We start from the raw sequence: 10,257 nt of genomic DNA, 5'->3' as shown, positions 1-10,257 counted from the left end.
AGGCCTACACTGATTCAGGACGTGTGTGATCCCCCCTATACATACAGGGGTTTCAATTAGGCATTTGAAATACAGCCATTTGAAATACAGCCTTTTTGTGCAAAGATATATTTACTTTAGGCCTACACTGATTCAGGGCGTGTGTGAACCCCCCTATTCATACAGGGGTTTGATTTAGCCATTTGAAATACAACCATTTTGTGCAAAGAAATCTTTTCTTCAGGCCTACACTTATTCAGGGCGTGTGTGATTCCCCCTATACATACAGGGGTTTGAATTAGGCATTTGAAATACAGCCATTTGAAATACAGCCATTTTGTGCAAAGATATATTTACTTCAGGTGTCACGGCCATGGTCATGGTCGTGACTCTTAACCGCATGCAGTTGCCTGCAGTCTTGGTGTTGTTGTCAATCACAGGTGAGGGCTATAGTATGTTGCCTAACCTGTGGTTGCCGCTGGCAACATTGTGTATGTGGCAGCAGAGCAGCCTGAGCGGTGCTAGGCAGCTTGCTGCAGTAGGCATGCGGTTGCACTTGGCAACTTCTATTTATAGGTGTGCCTTTTATCGGTGTGCACGAGGTGTTATATGTGTTGTGTGCACTTCCCCTTTAAGTTGTTGTTTTCCCTTCCCTGGTGTTGGAAGGGTTAACTTCCTTCCTAGTGTGTGTGTGCACTGGGTGTGTCTGACTGTGGGTGTGGCTACTTGGCCCTATAAAGCCTCAGTGGAAGGCAGTAGTCAGAGAGGGTGCTTCAGCCATGCTTGCTGGAGACATCCTCCTGCTTATTTACCATCTGCCAGTGAGGGCCACCCTGGTTGTCCTAAACGTTATGTCTGGTGTTAGCATATGGTTTACTGGGTTCCCGTGTGATGTCTGTTGTGTGCTGTGTCCTTTATGTTGGTTGTTGATAGCAGCACTTGCACGTGGGTTCCAGGTTGTGTGTCTGTGGCAGGTAAGTGTGGAACTAGTCTATCTTACCTGTCATTGCCATATGTCTGTTTATGTTCCCCCTTTCTATGTAGCTTGGCCAGTGAGACTCCTGTTCCTCCGTGTCTAGGAGGAACGGGTCATCTTACCCTGCTCCTAGTCCAGGGCCACCCTGAGGGCGAGCAGGAATATCAGGTTCCGGAGTATGAGCCCTCCTACCTTCAGGATTGGCTCATACGGATAGGAGACAGGGTCAGAGTTAGGGATGTGTAGGAGGTGACCAGCTCCCTAATTCTCTGTCCTGGCCTTGCAGCGACTCCATCTGCTAATACCGCACGGCTGAGGGTTTTCCCCATCCTCAGCCGTGACATCAGGCCTACAGAGGTTCAGGCCCTCTGAGATACCACCTCTACATACAGGGGTTTGAAATACAGCCATTTGAAATACAGCCTTTTTGTGCAAAGATATATTTACTTCAGGCCTACACAGATTTTGGGCGTGTGATCCCTTCTATACATGCAGGGGTTTGATTCAACCATTTGAAATACAGCCATTTGGTGCAAAGAAATCTTTTCTTCAAGCCTACACTGAGTCAGGGCGTGTGTGATCTTCCCTATACATACAGGGGTTTGAATAAGGCATTTGAAATACAGCTATTTTGGGCAAAAAAATCTTTTATCGAGGCCTAGTCTGGTTCAGGCTGAGTGAGATACACCCTTTACATACTGTCGTTCTATTCTGCTATTAATTAAAGACCCATTTAGGGCAAGATCCTAAATTTAAAAAATTGGAGGAGAGCGTCAAATAAGGGACGTGGCCCAGGTGGTGGTTCTGCTGGTGGAGCTCCTGTTGCAGGGAGAGGACGTGGTCGATCTGTGCCAGCTACACGCACAAGTGAAACCCCTTCCTCAGGTGCGAGTAGGCGACAAAACCTGCAGCGGTATTTGGTCGGACCTAATGCTGCTCTACGAATGGTGAGGCCTGAATAAGTACAGGCGATAGTAGATTGGGTTGCTGACAGTGGATCCAGTTCCTTCACATTGTCTCCCGCTGAAAGACCACAGTTGGCACCTGCAGCCGATGTCCATCAGTCTTTCACCTCACCCCCTTGCAAATCAGCCAAGCAGTCTGAGCCCCAAGTCATGCAGCAGTCTCTTCTGCTTTTTGATGACTCTGTTAGCAGGGTTTCTCAGGGTTGTCCACCTAGCCCTGCCCCAGAAGTGGAAGAGATTGAGCGCACCGATGCTCAACCACTTATTTTTCAAGATGAGTACATGGGAGGACCATCGCAGCACGTCTCAGATGATGACGAAACACAGGTGCCAGCTGCTGAGGCTTTCAAAAGTGTGCAGACCGACAAGGAAGTCAGGGATGAAGACTGGGTGGAAGATGATGTGGAGGACGATGAGGTCCTCGACCACACATGGAATCAAGGTCATGCGAGTGACCGATGTAGTTCGGAGGAAGAGGCAGTGGTCGCACAGAGCCACCAGCACAGCAGAAGAGGGAGCAGGGTGCAAAAGTGGAGCGGCCGTCCTCTAGACAGTACGCCTCCTACTGCCCACCACAGCAAGGGGCCGAGCACACCAAAACCAGCTCCAAAGAGTTCCCTGGCGTGTTAGTTCTTCAGACAATGTGCTGCCGACAAGACACGAGTGGTTTGCACGCTGTTCAATATGAGCCTGAAGCGAGGCATAAACGTTCTCAACCTGAGCACAACCTGCATGACCAGGCATTTAAGTGCAAAGCACGAGCTGCAGTGGAGTAAACACCTCAAAAATGAAGAAAGGTCTCTGGCTCCTCCTGCTTCCTCTTCTGCTGCAGTCGCGGCCTCTTCATCCACCTCTGGAGCGACAGTGCCACCTGGCACCCCGCAAACAGAGGATCTGCCAGCAACACCAACACCTGGGTCACCAAGCATCTCCACAATGTCCCACTGAAGCGTTCAGCTCTCCATATCCCAATCACTGAAGAGGAAGTACCCCCCTACCCACCCGCGATCCCTTGCCCTGAATGCCAGCATTTCTAAATTACTTGCCATTGAAATGCTGTCATTCCTTCTGGTGGAGACGGATAGTTTTAAAGACCTTATGGCGGTGGCTGTCCCACAGTATGTCGTGCCCAGCCGCCACTACTTTTCAAGGCGAGCCATCCCTTCCCTTCACAACCAAGTAGAGGACAAAATCAGGTGTGCCATCTGTGGCAAGGATCACCTGACTACGGATATGTGGACCAGTAAGCACGGTCAGGGCCGTTATATCTCCATAACAGCACGCTGGGTAAATGCAGTGGCGGCTGGACCTGAGGCAGATGTCCTTCCACCATCGAGGATTGCAGGGCGCTTCAGTTTGCCTCCTGTTGCTTCCTCCTCCTATTCTGTTTCCTCATCCTCTACCAGCTCCTCATCCGGTCAGCGTAACACCTTCACCACCAACTTCAGCACAGCCAGGGGTAAAAAACGACAGCAGGCAGTTTTAAAACTTATCTGTTTGGGGGACAAACCCCACACCGCGCAAGAGCTGTGGACGGGCCTTGAACAACAGACCGATGAGTGGTTTGTGCCAGTCAGGCTCAAGCCCGGCCTGGTGGTGTGCGATAATGGGCGAAATCTCGTAGCAGCTCTGGGACTAGCCTGTTTGACGCACATCCCTTGCCTGGCGCATGTGCTGAATTTGGTGGTGCAGAGATTCCTTAAAGATTACCCCGACATGTCAGAGCTGCTGCATAAAGTGCGGGCCGTCTGTGCGAGCTTTCGGCGTTCTCACCCTGCTGCTGCTCGCCTGTCAGCGATGCAGCGTAACTTCGGCCTTCCCGCTCACCGCCTAGAGATGTCCCGAAATATTCGCCGGCGAACATTGCTTGTTCGCGTTCGCTGCGGCGGGCGAACATATGCAATGTTCGGTCCGCCCCCTATACGTCATCATTGAGCAAACTTTGACCCTGTACCTCACAGTCAGCAGACACATTCCAGCCAATCAGCAGCATACCCTCCCTCCCACCTCATGGACAGCATCCATTTTAGATTCATTCGGAAGCTGCAGTCTTAGTGAGAGGAGGCACAGTGCAGCTGCTGCTGATTTAATAGGGAAATCGATAAGTAGGCCAGTGTGTTCTGTGTCCACTCCAGTCCTGAAAGACTCATCTGATCTGCTGTAAGGACAGCGTCCTGACAGCACCCCAAAAAGCCCTTTTTAGGGCTAGTACATCAGTCTGTTATTTTTTTTTTCCTCTGTAATCTTACTTCAGTTTCCTACCAGCGTGTGTGTCAGGCAGCGTATACACAGCATATACTGTGCCCACTTGCCCAGTGCCACCACTCATATCTGGTGTCACAGTAGCTTTCATTTAAAAAAAACTAAAACTTTTTTGACTGTAATATAATTGCAGTTAGTTGCCTGCAAGCGTGTGTGTTAGGCGTACAGTGTGTACTGTGCCAACTACTGCCAGTGCACAGTGCCACTCATATCTGGTGTCACAGTAGATTACATTTTAAAAAAACAACACTTTTTTGACTGTAATAAAATTGCAGTTACATGCCTGCAAGCGTGTGTGTTAGGCTACTTTCACACTAGCGTTCAGAGTGGATCCGTCTGCTGTCTGCACAGACGGATCCGTTCCTATAATGCAGACGTTTGGATCCGTCTGCATTATAGCTTAGAAAAAATTCGAAGTGTGAAAGTAGTTCAGACGGATCCGTCCAGACTTTACATTGAAAGTCAATGGGGGACGGATCCGTTTGAAGATTGAGCCATATTGTGTCATCTTCAAACGGATCCGTCCCCATTGACTTACATTGTTCGGGTGTCCGCTTGCTGAGCAGAGCGGAGGCTGAACGCTGCCAGACTGATGCATTCTTCCACTCAGAATGCATTAGGGCAGTACGGATGCGTTCGGAGCCCTGAACGCTAGTGTGAAAGTAGCCTTAGGCGTACAGTGTGTACTGTGCCAACTACTGCCAGTGCACAGTGCCACTCATATCTGGTGTCACAGTAGATTACATAAAAATAAAAAATAAACTATTTTGACTGTAATATAATTGCAGTTACTTGCCTGCAAGCGTGTGTACTGTGCCAACTACTGCCAGTGCACAGTGCCACTCATATCTGGTGTCACAGTAGCTTGCACGCATAGTACAACTAATCTAAAAAAAATGACAGGCAGAGGCAGGCCACCCCGCAGGGGCCGTCGTGGTCGTGGTGCTGTGATTCCCTTTGGCCCTAGAATAATGCCCAGTGTTCAGAGGCCACGTACCCTGAACTCGAAAAGTTCTGAGGACATAGTTGACTGGCTAACACAGGACACCCAATCTTCTACAGCTTCCGCTCTGAACCTTGACGCACCATCCTCCTCCAGCTCAGCTTCGGGCACCTCTCAAGTTACCACTCGCCCGCCTGCCACCACCCCCAACACTAGCACCACAGCTGCTTCACTTGATCTGTCAGAGGAGTTATTTACACATCAGTTGGAAGAAATGAGTGATGTGCAACCATTATTGCCAGAGGATGTAGATAACAGGGATATGTCTCAGTCAGGCAGCATTACACACATGGACGTACGGTGTGATGATGTTGTACCCGCTGCTGCTTCCTTTGCTGAGTTGTCAGATACAAGTGAAGCGGTTGATGATGACGATGTGTTCGTGGATGTCACGTGGGTGCCCGCTCGAAGAGAAGAAGAACAGGGGGAAAGTTCAGATGGGGAGACAGAGAGGAGGAGGAGACGAGTAGGAAGCAGGGGGAGGTCATCGCAAGGAGCTAGTGGCACAGTCAGACAGCATGCATCGGCACCCGGGGTCATCCAGACAGCACGCCAATCAACGCATGCTGTTGCCACTACCTAAATGCCGTCATTGCAGAGCTCAGCAGTGTGGCATTTTTTTTGCGTGTCTGCCTCTGACAACAGCTATGCCATTTGCAACCTGTGCCAAAAGAAACTGAGTCGTGTGAAGTCCAACACCCACCTAGGTACAACTGCTTTGCGAAGGCACATGATCTCAAATCACAAACGCCTATGGGATCAACACATGAGTACAAGCAGCACACAAACTCAAAGCCGCCATCCTCCTCCTGGTCCAGCATCTTCAGCCACGTCAACCACTGCTGTCCTCCTTGCCCCCTCTCAACCATCCGCCACTCCGTCTCTCGCCTTGAGCAGTTCCTGCTCATCTGCCCACAGTCAGGTGTCTGTCAAGGACATGTTTGAGCGCAAGAAGCCAATGTCACAGAGTCACCCCCTTGCCCGGTGTCTGACAGCTGGCTTGTCGGAACTCTTAGCCCGCCAGCTTTTACCATACAAACTGGTGGAGTCTGAGGCCTTCAAAAATCTTTTAGCTATTGGGACACCGCAGTGGAAGGTACCCGGCCGAAATTTCTTTTCACAAAAGGCAATCCCCAACCTGTACTCTATTGTGCAAAAGGAAGTCATGGCATGTCTGGCACACAGTGTTGGGGCAAGGGTCCATCTGACCACTGATACCTGGTCTGCAAAGCACGGTCAGGGCAGGTATATCACCTGCACTGCGCATTGGGTAAACCTGCTGACGGCTGCCAAGTATGTAATGCGTGGCTCTGCAGAGGAGTTGGTGACACCGCCACGACTTGCAGGCAGGCCTGCTGCCACCTCCTCTACTCCTCCTACTCCATCCTCTTCGATAACCTACTCGGCTGAGTCCTCTTCTGCTGCTGCGTCTTCCTCCACATCAACTGAACCCCCCCCAGCTCCCCAGGGGCTATTTCACATCCCGGATACTACAGTGTCACGCCGTCTTGGGGTTGACTTGCCTGAAAGCAGAGAGTCACACCGGACCAGCACTCCTGTCCGCCCTGAACGCACAGGTGGATCAGTGGCTTACTCCGCACCAACTGGAGATCGTCAAAGTGGTGTGTGACAACGGAAGCAATTTGTTGGCGGCATTGAATTTGGGCCGTGCATGGCACATGTGTTGAATCTGATTGTACAACGCTTTGTGCATAAGTACCAAGGCTTACAGGATGTCCTCAAGCAGGCCAGGAAGGTATGTGGCAATTTCATGCGTTCCTACACGGCCATGGCGCACTTTTCAGATATCCAGCAGCTAAACAACATGCCAGTGAGGCGCTTGATTTGCGACAGCCCGACACGTTGGAATTCAACACTCCTAATGTTTGACCGCCTGCTCCAACAAGAAAAAGCCGTCAACGAGTATTTGTATGACCAGGGTGCTAGGACAGCCTCTGCGGAGCTGGGAGGCTCTTGCGTCCTTTTGAGGAGGGGACAAACCTAGTCAGTCGCACTGAAGGCACCATCAGCGATTTCATCCCATTTCTTTTCCACCTGGAGCGTGCCCTGCGAAGAGTGCTGGATCAGGCCGTAGATTAGCGTGAGGAGGAAGAGTTGTGGTCACCATCACCACCAGAAACAGCCTTATCAGCATCGCTTGCTGGACCTGCGGCAACGCTGGAAGAGGAGTCTGAGGAGTCAGAGGAGGAATGTGGCTTTGAGGAGGAGGAGGAAGACCAACCATAGCAGGCATCCCAGGGTGCTCGTTGTCACCTATCTGGTACCCGTGGTGTTGTACGTGGCAGGGGGGAAGAACAGACTTTCAGTGAGATCAGTGAGGACGAGGAACGGGACATGAGTAGCTCAGCATCCAACCTTGTGCAAATGGGGTCTTTCATGCTGTCGTGCCTGTTGAGGGACCCTCGTATAAAAAGGCTGAAGGAGAACGACCTGTACTGGGTGGCCACGCTACTAGACCCCCGGTATAAGCAGAAAGTGCCTGAAATGTTACCGAATTACCGGAAGTCGGAAAGGATGCAGCAGTTCCAAAATAAATGAAAAAGTATGCTTTACACAGCGTATAAGGGTGATCTCACAGCACAACGGGAATCTAACAGGGGAAGAGGTGAAAGTAATCCTCCTCCTACCACGACCATGCCGGCAAGGACAGGACCCTTTACAAACGTGTTGTTGATGGAGGACATGCGGAGCTTTTTAAGTCCTAAGCATCGCCACAGCCCTTCGGGGTCCACCCTCAGAGAATGATTCGATCGACAGGTAGCAGACTACCTTGCCTTAACTGCAGATATCGACACTCTGAGGAGCGATGAACCCCTTGACTACTGGGTGTGCAGGCTTGACCTGTGGCCTGCCCCGCTTCAAGTGTCCTGTCAGAAAGGACCTTCAGTGCAGCAGGAGGTATTGTCACTGAGAAGAGAAGTCGCCTAGGTCAAAAAAGTCTAGATTACCTCACCTTTATTGAGATGAATGAGGCATGGATCCCGAAGGGACTGACAGTGGGCGATACATTTGACTAAAAAAGGCCTGATGAGATGAGCTGCCTTGGGCTAAAAATGGTCCACACGCTGCTGTATTTTATCTCTGCATGCCGGATGACTTGCGTGACTTATCCGCCACCAACTAGGGTTCAAGCCGCAAAGTTTTAGTGCACTTTCTGCCTGGAAAACTTTCTGCGGCTGCAACAATACCAAATTTCTCAGGCATGTGTACATGCCTAATTTTTCTGGCCTTTGGTTCTGCACAGTGGCTGCAAAAAAAAAGGCACATAAATGTGTCAATTCCCCTTCGTGATCATTACCTTGTTGTTGTGAAGGGGCTTGCGTATCACAATATAGCGACCACCTCTATGAGTGTGTTGGCAATGGCAATGTTGGCATACCCCCAGATGATAAGGTCGTTGCTTCATTGTGAACAGACCAAAAGCGATCGGCTGGATAATTTTGCATAGAAAAAACATAAATTTTCTTTGTGATCATCTAAGGTGATCATTAAAGCCTACTAGGCCAACAATGGGCCCACACTGCAGAATCATTGTTTTCTGGGTCACTTAACTGTCACTGAATGTCACAACCAGACAGTTGAGAAGCTCTGACAGGAGCTTTCCAGATCCTCCTCCTTGAGTTTCTTTGTTTTGGTTGAGTTCCTCATCTCGTTAGTCTATCTCAGCTGTCATGCAGTTGGACTGATTGCTTCCCTTTAAGTTCCTCCCCATGATGCATTAGGTTTCGGCTTATACAACTTCCTGGAGTGTGTGTGCATGCTGTTTCTATTCCTCAGTCCTCTGCAAGATAAGTGCTGTTCCTTTATTTGTGATTTTCTGTCTGCTGGATTTTCAGGTGACCCTGACTCCCTCCGTGTCTTGTGTAGGGAGCCGGTGGTCGTGTCCCCTCACTATTGTAGGGTCTTCAGGTATTAGATAGCCGAGGTACGTGGATATGCGCCCATCCACCTTTGGGGTGTTCGCATAGGCTGAGCAACTAGGGAGAGTGGAAGGTCTCATGTAGGGGTCTCCCTTTTGTTCCTTAGTTGTGGATCCAGTGAGTCATTAATTGTATTGCATTGTCTTGTTTCCTGTACACCATCCGTGACACTGAACTACCTCAGCACGACCATAGGCTTTGAAAAACCCCCATCGCCTGCTATCCCCCATATGTGCGCACGAGCACAGTCATCACTACACCAAGATTGACGCATAGAGGAATAAAATTTATGTCATGAGTGTGTCAACTATTGACAACTCTTTGCGGTTATCTAAAATCTGATAGGGGACGTAAAAGGGATTAAACTGATAGGAATAGTACTACTTAACACACCACTCATATCTGGTGGCACAGTACATTGCGTGGCGCACGCGCAGTGCCCCAAATTGGAAGTAGGAGGACCAACCAAGCATCTTTTTCCATCTCCCGGTTCCTAAAATCTATTACATACACCGGCCTCTGATAGGGGACGTAACAGGGATTAAACTGTTAAGAACAGATTTTTTTTTAATAAAAAAAAAGAGGACAGCCTCTGCGGAGCTGGGTATTTTTTGGCCGCGTTACTGAATGCTTATGCACAATGGCTGTAGGATCATGCGTCCTTTTGCGGAGGTGACAAACCTGGTCAGTCAAACCCAAGGCAACATCATCGACCTCATCCCATATGCGTTTTTTTTGGAGCGTGCCCTGCGAAGAGTGCTGGATCAGGTCGTAGATGAGCATGAAGAGGAAGAGTTGTGGTCACCATCACCACCAGAAGCAGCCTTGTCGTCGTCGATTGCTGGACCTGCGGCAACGCAGAGAGAGGAGTCTGAAGAAGAGGAGTCAGAGGAGGAATGTGGCTTTGAGGAGGTGGAAGACTAACCACAGCAGGCGTCCCAGGGGGCTTGTTGTCACCTTTCAGGGACCCTTGGTGTTGTACGTGGCTGGGTGGAGGAAGAGACATTCAATGACGTCAGTGAGGACAAGGAACGGGACATGGCTAGCTTGGTATCCAACCTTGTGCAAATGGGGAGTTTGCGGTTGTGCAAATGGACTGTTTGCGGTTGTTTGCGGTGCGATAAACGGGGA

The 10,257-nt window shown here is 50.1% G+C and overlaps 1 pseudogene; it reads right to left on the bottom strand.

Annotated features, from left to right (window-relative positions):
* Nucleotides 1-9,534: 9,534 nt before the first annotated feature.
* Nucleotides 9,535-9,712, bottom strand: LOC120992996 (annotated as a pseudogene).
* Between the last annotated feature and the right edge of the window lie 545 nt (nucleotides 9,713-10,257).

The sequence above is a fragment of the Bufo bufo genome, chromosome 2, assembly GCF_905171765.1.
Source record: "Bufo bufo chromosome 2, aBufBuf1.1, whole genome shotgun sequence".
In the NCBI taxonomy this organism is placed as follows: domain Eukaryota; kingdom Metazoa; phylum Chordata; class Amphibia; order Anura; family Bufonidae; genus Bufo; species Bufo bufo.
This window is presented reverse-complemented; position numbering and strand designations above follow the sequence as displayed.